An 8,376-nucleotide genomic window follows, 5' to 3' on the forward strand; every position below is an offset into this window, starting at 1 on the left:
AGAACAATAGAAAACGTTCGAACTAATATAGAAAATTTTAATAAGGCCATAACAATATATGGATTTATTACCTTTTTACACTTGGGTTGATAAAAGCTTTTGACACATTAAACCATTAATGGTTAAAAGGTAAGTCGATATTTTTCAACAATTTTTACGATTATTGCAATGACCCAGTCGGCCTTTAGTCTAATTAAAAAACGATACCACGTTCCATTAACATTTACAGAAGATAATATTACATGTACCAAATTAGTTAAAAAGTTATAAAATTTATTAAATAATTGGATCTCGTAATGTTGTGAGATATAAATGTAAATATGAGTCGATAACTATTTATATGCGGATTCTCAGGTATGTATTGTGCACTAGAAAGATTGTTAAATTATTTATATATTCAATCTAAATATCCTTCTGAAGAAGGGGCGCTGAATTGAGTAAGGGCTATTCAGTACTTCTTGAACACCACTCTCAGGTGGGGAGTACTGCGTCCCAAAGGTTGATAGGTAACGTAAACGCTATGTAGCGTAGTAAAATATTCATCATTCTGGCTTTACAACCCTGCGTGGGTCGTATTCTCCTCAATAATTTCTTCCCAGCCGTCCCTATCCATCGCCTTTCTCCGCCAAGCACGTATTCTCTTATTTCTCATGTCTTCATCGATGTTATCAAGAAACCTTGTTCTGAGTTTTCTTCTTCTTCTCTGACCAATGGATCTATTAACACGTTAACTGCCGATCTATTTTGGGTAGGTTTTCACCAAAAGCCGCTTGAAACGCGCTGATGAAAAATCAGTTTTAATAGAAACATTTATTTACTAATACAAAATAAAACAAGAAATACAAAATAACATAAAATATAGATATACAAAAAACTATTCTTCGTTCACAAATTGTTGAGAGCACGAAATATGCCTCAAACTCATAAAACGGTCGTAAATCATAGGCGTTCCTAAGGTGTTTATTCATTAAATAATAATATAATGTTTTAATACTGTTATATATAATATTGATAATATTTTAATACTAATATATTTAGCAAAAAAACAATTAAAACTTTCACGACTAATGTTGGTTATTATATTATATTAATAAAAATAAGAATTTAACCATTAACAATTTTGTAAATAAGAATACCTTATCTCTTTGGATATTTCAATACTAATCTTCGCGTTTAATCACTTTACTAGAAAACCTGGAATTCATATCTGAAGGTACTATTCGTTGCAAGATAATTAAGATGGAATTCCCCAGATTTTTAATAATATAATTATATTCGAAACTTAACTTGAAAGGGTGAAGTTATTACGAACGAAAACAATTTTTTTGTTTAGTACGTTTTTGATCGCATGTAATTTACGGCTCGTCGGTGTTTCCGCGTCTACGGCAGTAATTAGCGTCTCGAATATTTCTTTTGCGAATTATATGCAGTGAGTGAGTGATTTTTTATTCCATATACCTACGAACATATACGTACCTTTCACTCGTGCTCGTTTTGTTGGATTGTTTGTGATGGCTTCATCATCAAGTTTTACACCGGTACTGTTGCGTACAGTCAGTAAGTCTGTCTATTCACCAAGAGAGAAGACTATTGTCCTGAATGTTCACGATTCTCTGGTTTCTCTGAATCCCACAAACACTGTTCGCAACATAGTAGAAAGTTGTGCCAACATGATTGGCGTAGGAGAGTCAACTTTATATAGGTTCCTATCAGAAAGAAAAAACACGGTATACCTAACCCAAATACAAACGAACACTTAAAGAGAGGGAAAAAGTCTATTGAAATTGATGAATTTGCCAAAAATGGTATTCGAAGGAAAATTCATGGATTTTTTTTCAAAAAAGAAATACCAAACCTAAACAAAATTTTACAAGAAGTTAGAGACGACCCGGATTTGCCTCATATCGGACGAACTAAATTGTGGCAAGTTTTAAAAGAATTAAATTTCCGGTGGGAGAAATCAGACCGAAAATCACTTTTGATTGACCGGGAGGAGAAGATAATGTTGGAGAAGAAATTATCTAAGATTCATACGAAAATCCCGGGCTGAAGAAAGGCCCATCTTCTACCAGGATGAAACGTGGGTAAACTCAGGTCATACTCTAAAAAAAATTTGGCCAGATAAAAATATATTAAGCTCCAGGCAAGCCTTTATGGAAGGTTGGTCTACTGGTATCTCCCCACCTTCTGGTAAAGGCAGTAGATTAATAATTTCTCACATTGGCACTGAAAAAGGATTTGTTAAGCATGGTTTGTTGGAATTTTATTCCAAAAGCACAAAAGACTATCACCAGGAGATGACAGCTGATGTTTTCGAAGAGTATTTTGAGCAAATGATTGAACACATACCACCAAATTCAATTATAGTATTAGATAATGCACCTTATCATTTACGACTAGTAGAAAGACTTCTAACGAATGCGTGGAACAAAACAGGATATTTTTGACTGGCTGCGGAATAAGTATCTGCCTTACGAAGATGGAATGGTAAAAGCAGAACTTTTAAAAATTGCCCGGCAACACAAATCCAAGTTCAAGAAATACGTAGTTGACAAAATGGCGGAAAGGCGAAACATCACAGTCTTTAGACTTCCACTCTACCACTGCGAAATAAATTGAACTCGTTTGAGCACAAATGAAAAGTTATGTGGCTAGAAAAAATACGTCATATAAAATACAAGTTGTACGTGGATTGTTATACGAGTCTTTATAACATATTACAAAACAAAACTGGAAAGATGCAGTAAGACATGTAATAGAAGAAGAACAAAAAATGTGGGATCTTGATAACATAATTGATGCGACCGTAGAGATTATTAACCTAATTATTAACCCTCAAGACGACTCGGATTCCGAAGTTGATCCTATTTATTTTGAATTTGAATAGTTTTCTAATCGTAATTATATAAGGTAAGTAATAGTAGTTGTAATCGTAAGGTATTAAAGGGGAAAGGCGCAAAATGTCGCCTGTCAAAATGTTCAATGTGTTTTAAATGTATCCATTTTTTTTCAAATCCTGAGAAAACTAAAAAGCATTTTTGAAAAATTTAAAAGCAGAATGAAATATTTTTTAGAATAAATAAAAAGTTTCTTTTGCATGCAATATTTTCAATTAAAAATTATACTATATTTTCTCTTTTATTTTCACCCCTGTTACATAACATATTAAAATAAACACTGTAGAAGTTTTCAGAGACTTTCTGCCCTGAGTAATAATGTATTAATTAATATTTAAATGGGAATAAGCCACAAGTAAAGGTTAAAATACATTTATTGACGTTTCAATTTCCACTTCGGAAATCGTTCTCAAAATACAAACATTAATGTTTGTATTTTGAGAACGATTTCCGAAGTGGAAATTGAAACGTCAATAAATGTATTTTAACCTTTAATTGTGGCTTATTCCCATTTAAATATTAATTAATTTAAAATGCCACAAGAAAATAGCTTCAGAACAATAGTAATAATGTATTCTTTCATTCTGCGTTTAAATTTTTCAAAAATATTTATTAGTTTTCTCCGGATTCGAAAATAATGGATACATTTAAAACACATTGGAAATTTTACCAGGCGACATTTGGCGCCTTTTTCCTTAATTAAATAAATGTATCTTTTACAAATGGCAAGAAACTTTTTATTTTTGAATAAAATAAATAAGTTTTATTAAAAAATACAATTTACATAAGTACAATTTAAAAAATATATTTATTTAGTTCAAATAAATGTTTATTTATTTAGTTCAAATAAATGTTTCAATCATATACTCTACGACACTGGTCGTTCATATCTAACCATTCAAAATACCCCCGTAATAGGATTATAAGGTATTGTATTCCTTCAGATATAAGGTGAGTTAGTCGAAAACGTCTTAAACCGTCAGTTTTAGGTTGGTTTTTACTATTATATCGTATTACTTATCCTCTCTGTATTTCAGTTTTCTAATTAGGGTTAAACTTGTATCTATCTATCTATCTATCTATCTATATATTGTAACTATCAACAAATTGTGAACTGACTATACAAGAGAAAACGTAATGTTTGTAAACCTGATTGAACGCAAGAGGATGTAGAAGCCGCTATTTCGTCAATATACAACGGAAACAACACCAGAGAAACTGTTTTTAAAGATTTAAAATACCGAAAACTTCTTCACTTCGATGAATGAAGCAAACTGAGAAAGGCCCCTGGGCTCTTTGCTTGGCAAACACAATCCTGTTTTTTCTAGTCCCAATGAACAGTTACTAGTAACACATTTGTTAGAGATTCAGTCCAGTTTTTATGATTTTACTTCATTATGCATAGCCTATGAACTTGCAGAAAGACTAAAAATCTAGCATCTATTCAATAAAACTAAAAAATTGCTGAAGGAGACTGGCTAAAAGGTTTTTTAAAAAGAAATCCTGGACTGTCTATTTAAAAACCTGAAGCCACAAGTTTTACTATAGCCTTAGGTTTCAGTGAAGAACTATTAACAATTTTTTTTAGTTTTTTAAAAACAGTTTCAGACAGTTACAATTTTAGTTCAAAAACATTTACAATTATGATGAAACAGGTATAAGCACTGTACCGAAACCTACGAAGATATTGGCAAAAAAGAGACAAAAGCAAGTAGGAAGAATAGTTAGTGGCGAAAGAGGTTTCAACATAACAATGGCATGTGCATTTTCACTGACTGAAAACTGAATTCATTAATTTTATCTGTTTCCTTGAAAGATGCTCCATTATTATTAAGAGATACGCCTTAAGCAACTGTCGTTTCTGGCACTGGTTGGATGGATAGGGAGAATTTTTTATAAATATTTGGATAATTTTATAGGGCATTCTAAGCTGAGCAAGAAAAAAGCCAGTTTTACTAATCTTGGACAGGCCCATTAGCCATAAGCAGCTTGAGGGGTGAGAGGTGTTGAAAGCAAGAGAAAATCATATAGTAAAGCTGACTTTCCCATCCCACTGGAAAGCAAGCAAGGAAAAGCCAGTTTTACTAATCTTGGAGTAGCAAATTAGCCATAAGTAGCTTGAGGGTGTATTAAAAGCAAGCAGTCACCAAATGCAGCCACATGATTTACAATTTTTTGGACCAGACAGACCAAAAATCTAATATATGATTGCATGTATAAATTTAATGATAATACGATATTCATAGATAGCGCCGCTACGTACCTCTGTCGATAAAAATGTTTATTTAGATAATAAATATGTATCATTTTTCAATGATATGTGTGGATGAAACTTAATGTTCTTGCAAATTCGTAACTTTAATATATTCCGATTGACACAGCGGAGCAGTAAAATATTATACATAAAGATGTTGTTAAAGATATCTTTGCTTACTTGGTCTACTAGGTATTTGATAAAATTACTGTATACACAACTTGGCAACTCAGCCAATGGATATAATGATAGAAAACTGTAATTTATATTAGGGTTTGAAAATATTACAGAGTCATCATGTAGAAATCTACAATTAAGTTAAAAAATTTACCAGAGCTCATGCAGCAGTAGAGCCATCTCTAGGATCAGAAACAAATTAATTGTGGGTGAAGATCAACCTTAAGGCTCAGTTCAGTCAGGAATGCGATTTCTACATGACAACTTATAAAAGAGAACTGACCACAATACACGACTTGGTGCAATTAAGCGACAGAGCATTTCAAAAAGTGGCTACAGTAGATAAAGCTACCAAAGGTTTTAAAAGAAGTGGCATTTATCCATTTAACCTGAATGTTTTCGAAGAATCTCATTTCCTGCCTTCGACTGTGAATTATAATGTAGAAAACTTATCTAATAATAACGAAACTACTACATTAACACAAACATCAACTTTAAATCTTCTTTTACCAAATGTTCAGTCTTCATCATTTGTAGAGGTATTATAAAGCGTATCGCCAGTTGCAGTTTCAGACAATAAAAATGATGCTTTAGGAGAAAAACAAGAAAGCAGAAGAGCAAAGCGTTTTCTTTAACGCCAAAAAAAAGCTTAGCAAATATTTATAAAAGCCACTTTTAAATAAAAATAAAATAACGAGAAAGAAGAAAAATGCAAAAATAATTAAAAAAAGAAATTAAAGCATCAATAGTGAAAGCAAGAATAAAGACGGTTGGCTGTGCATTTTTGTCATAGCACCTATTAATAAAGCAAACAAGGCGAAGGATCTACACATTAGGTTCCAAACTTGTCATCGGTGGGCCTACGAAGAATACGCGGGAGTAGAAGAGGATGATAATGAGTTCATCTGTGAATTGTGTTTATGTTTACCATGTCCATTACCTTCTTACTTATTATCATGAGTTGGATATTTCCAATCAAGTTAATCACCCTATATAATCACAGTTGTAATGAATAACACCCAACATAGTACGTTTAATAAATTTCGGACGAAAATCTCAGCCATGACTAATCCAAGCAACCCGATCTATTACAAATAACTATTTACGAACAACTTAAATTATGTCCATTGGGAGGGGCACAATAATCTTGTCTACTATTTACATACCTTCTTAGTAGTTGTAATTTAATTCTTGAATGGACACAAACATACCATAATAGTTGCAGTTCAGAACATACACTGCTAAATCTTGAATTGATAACGTGGGAAAATTATACACTTAATAAGGCCATATTTAACTATAGATGTATAAGAAGAAGAAATACGTCATTATCTAAAATAAACACTTAAACTGTTTGTATGTTAAACTCTAAAAATTTTCTGGTGTAAAGCAAATGATAGAATCAATATAGTTAATTTTTTGTAAATCTACGCTGCCGTCATTTGGTGTAGCGTGCTGAACACTGTGAAATACGCCAAGCTGATGGAGACTTCGCAAAGACGAATACTTCTCAGGATATCTGGAGCCTACAGGATGGCCTTAAATGGGGCTCTGTGTATTAGTGGAGTGGTGATACCGATCGTCTTGTTGTGCAAAAAGCGAGCGATTGTGTATGCGAGGAGTATGGATGGAAATATAAATAAGAAAGAGAGAAAGAGTACGATAGAGGAGTGGCAGAGGGAATGAACGAATAATAACAGAAAGGCAAGGTGAACGAAGGAGCTTATTTCTTATCTGAGGCCCTGGTGGGAATGTAGTTTCAGGAAACCGGACTACTTGCTGACGCAGTTTCTGACTGGACAGGGGTAGGCAAATAAGAGGGATCTGAAATTTTGTTTTTTTTTCTTGAGAGCCAAGTACGGGTAAGTACCAAAATTATCTTATGGCCTAATGGAAATATTTTCGTTTTTCTGTTTTCTATTGGTAAATGGCAGTTCTAGAACGATTTTTTTCTGATTTATGGTGATATTGATATATAAGTTAAGTTGTAAGTTTTCCTTAATATAATCTAGTTATTTTTCTATTAAGCTGATAATTTTTCGACTGTTCTTACAACCATTCAAATTTCGTCATTTTGTGTCATGTGGAACAATTTCACCCAATCATGTCAACATTAGACTGATAATTGCATTCAGTGCAATTTTCAATCCCTATGACAACACGATCGAGTTTGACAACTTCATCCAAATAAATTTCAAAATGTCACGTTTATATATTTATAATGCGTGGTAATAGATCTTCTATAGTAGAGAACAGCAACGAATCTAATGTTAACTTAAATTTTAATAATGGTACTTTCACTAACTGTACTTTTAATAAAAAAATGTTTCGTTATGTTGAGTTATGATTTTTTTTTTTTCGAAAAATTATCCGCCGAATATCCCTCGGACATTAATGAATGCCTCATAATTTCATGACAAATTTCTCAAGCTCGTTGCTTGGTTACAGCAACCAAGGAACGAGCTTTCGATTGTGATGAAATTATCTCGTCTGTTATCAATGTCCTAGGGATATTACTACTGATAATTAATTTATGCATTTTAGTTTTTTATTGAGTCATAACAGCACTATTCTCGAACGGTAGTTGAAGTTTTAACCAAAACACGGTTATTCCGTCACTACCTTGGGGTATTCTGGTCTGGTGTCATACTCGGCTGGAAGATGCCAGGGTGTCTTAGGGTGCGTTCATAACGGAGACCATCGCACCGTCTCCTCGCCTAGAGCGTAGCACTGACGGCGAACGCTCGCATTTAAAGTAATGCATTTATTTTACCGAAAATCGACTAAATGATACCATCCCATGGCCCGAGCGAGGGTCGGCGCCTCGTTATGAACGCACGCTTACTCCGTAACAATAGATGTCTAAAAAAGATTTCCCCCATCGCTGCCTGATAGAATTTAATGAATACCTTCTTAGGCTCTTACCGGAGTCTGGCAATAAGGCAATTCAAAAAAGAGTTTATGGCCAAATGACAGATGAAATAGACACAGGCACAATAATAAGTCAGAGAGACTACTTAAGCAACCTGTTTTTTATCTGATAATGGA

The sequence above is a fragment of the Diabrotica undecimpunctata genome, chromosome 6 (assembly GCF_040954645.1).
Source record: "Diabrotica undecimpunctata isolate CICGRU chromosome 6, icDiaUnde3, whole genome shotgun sequence".
NCBI classification, from domain to species: Eukaryota; Metazoa; Arthropoda; class Insecta; order Coleoptera; family Chrysomelidae; genus Diabrotica; species Diabrotica undecimpunctata.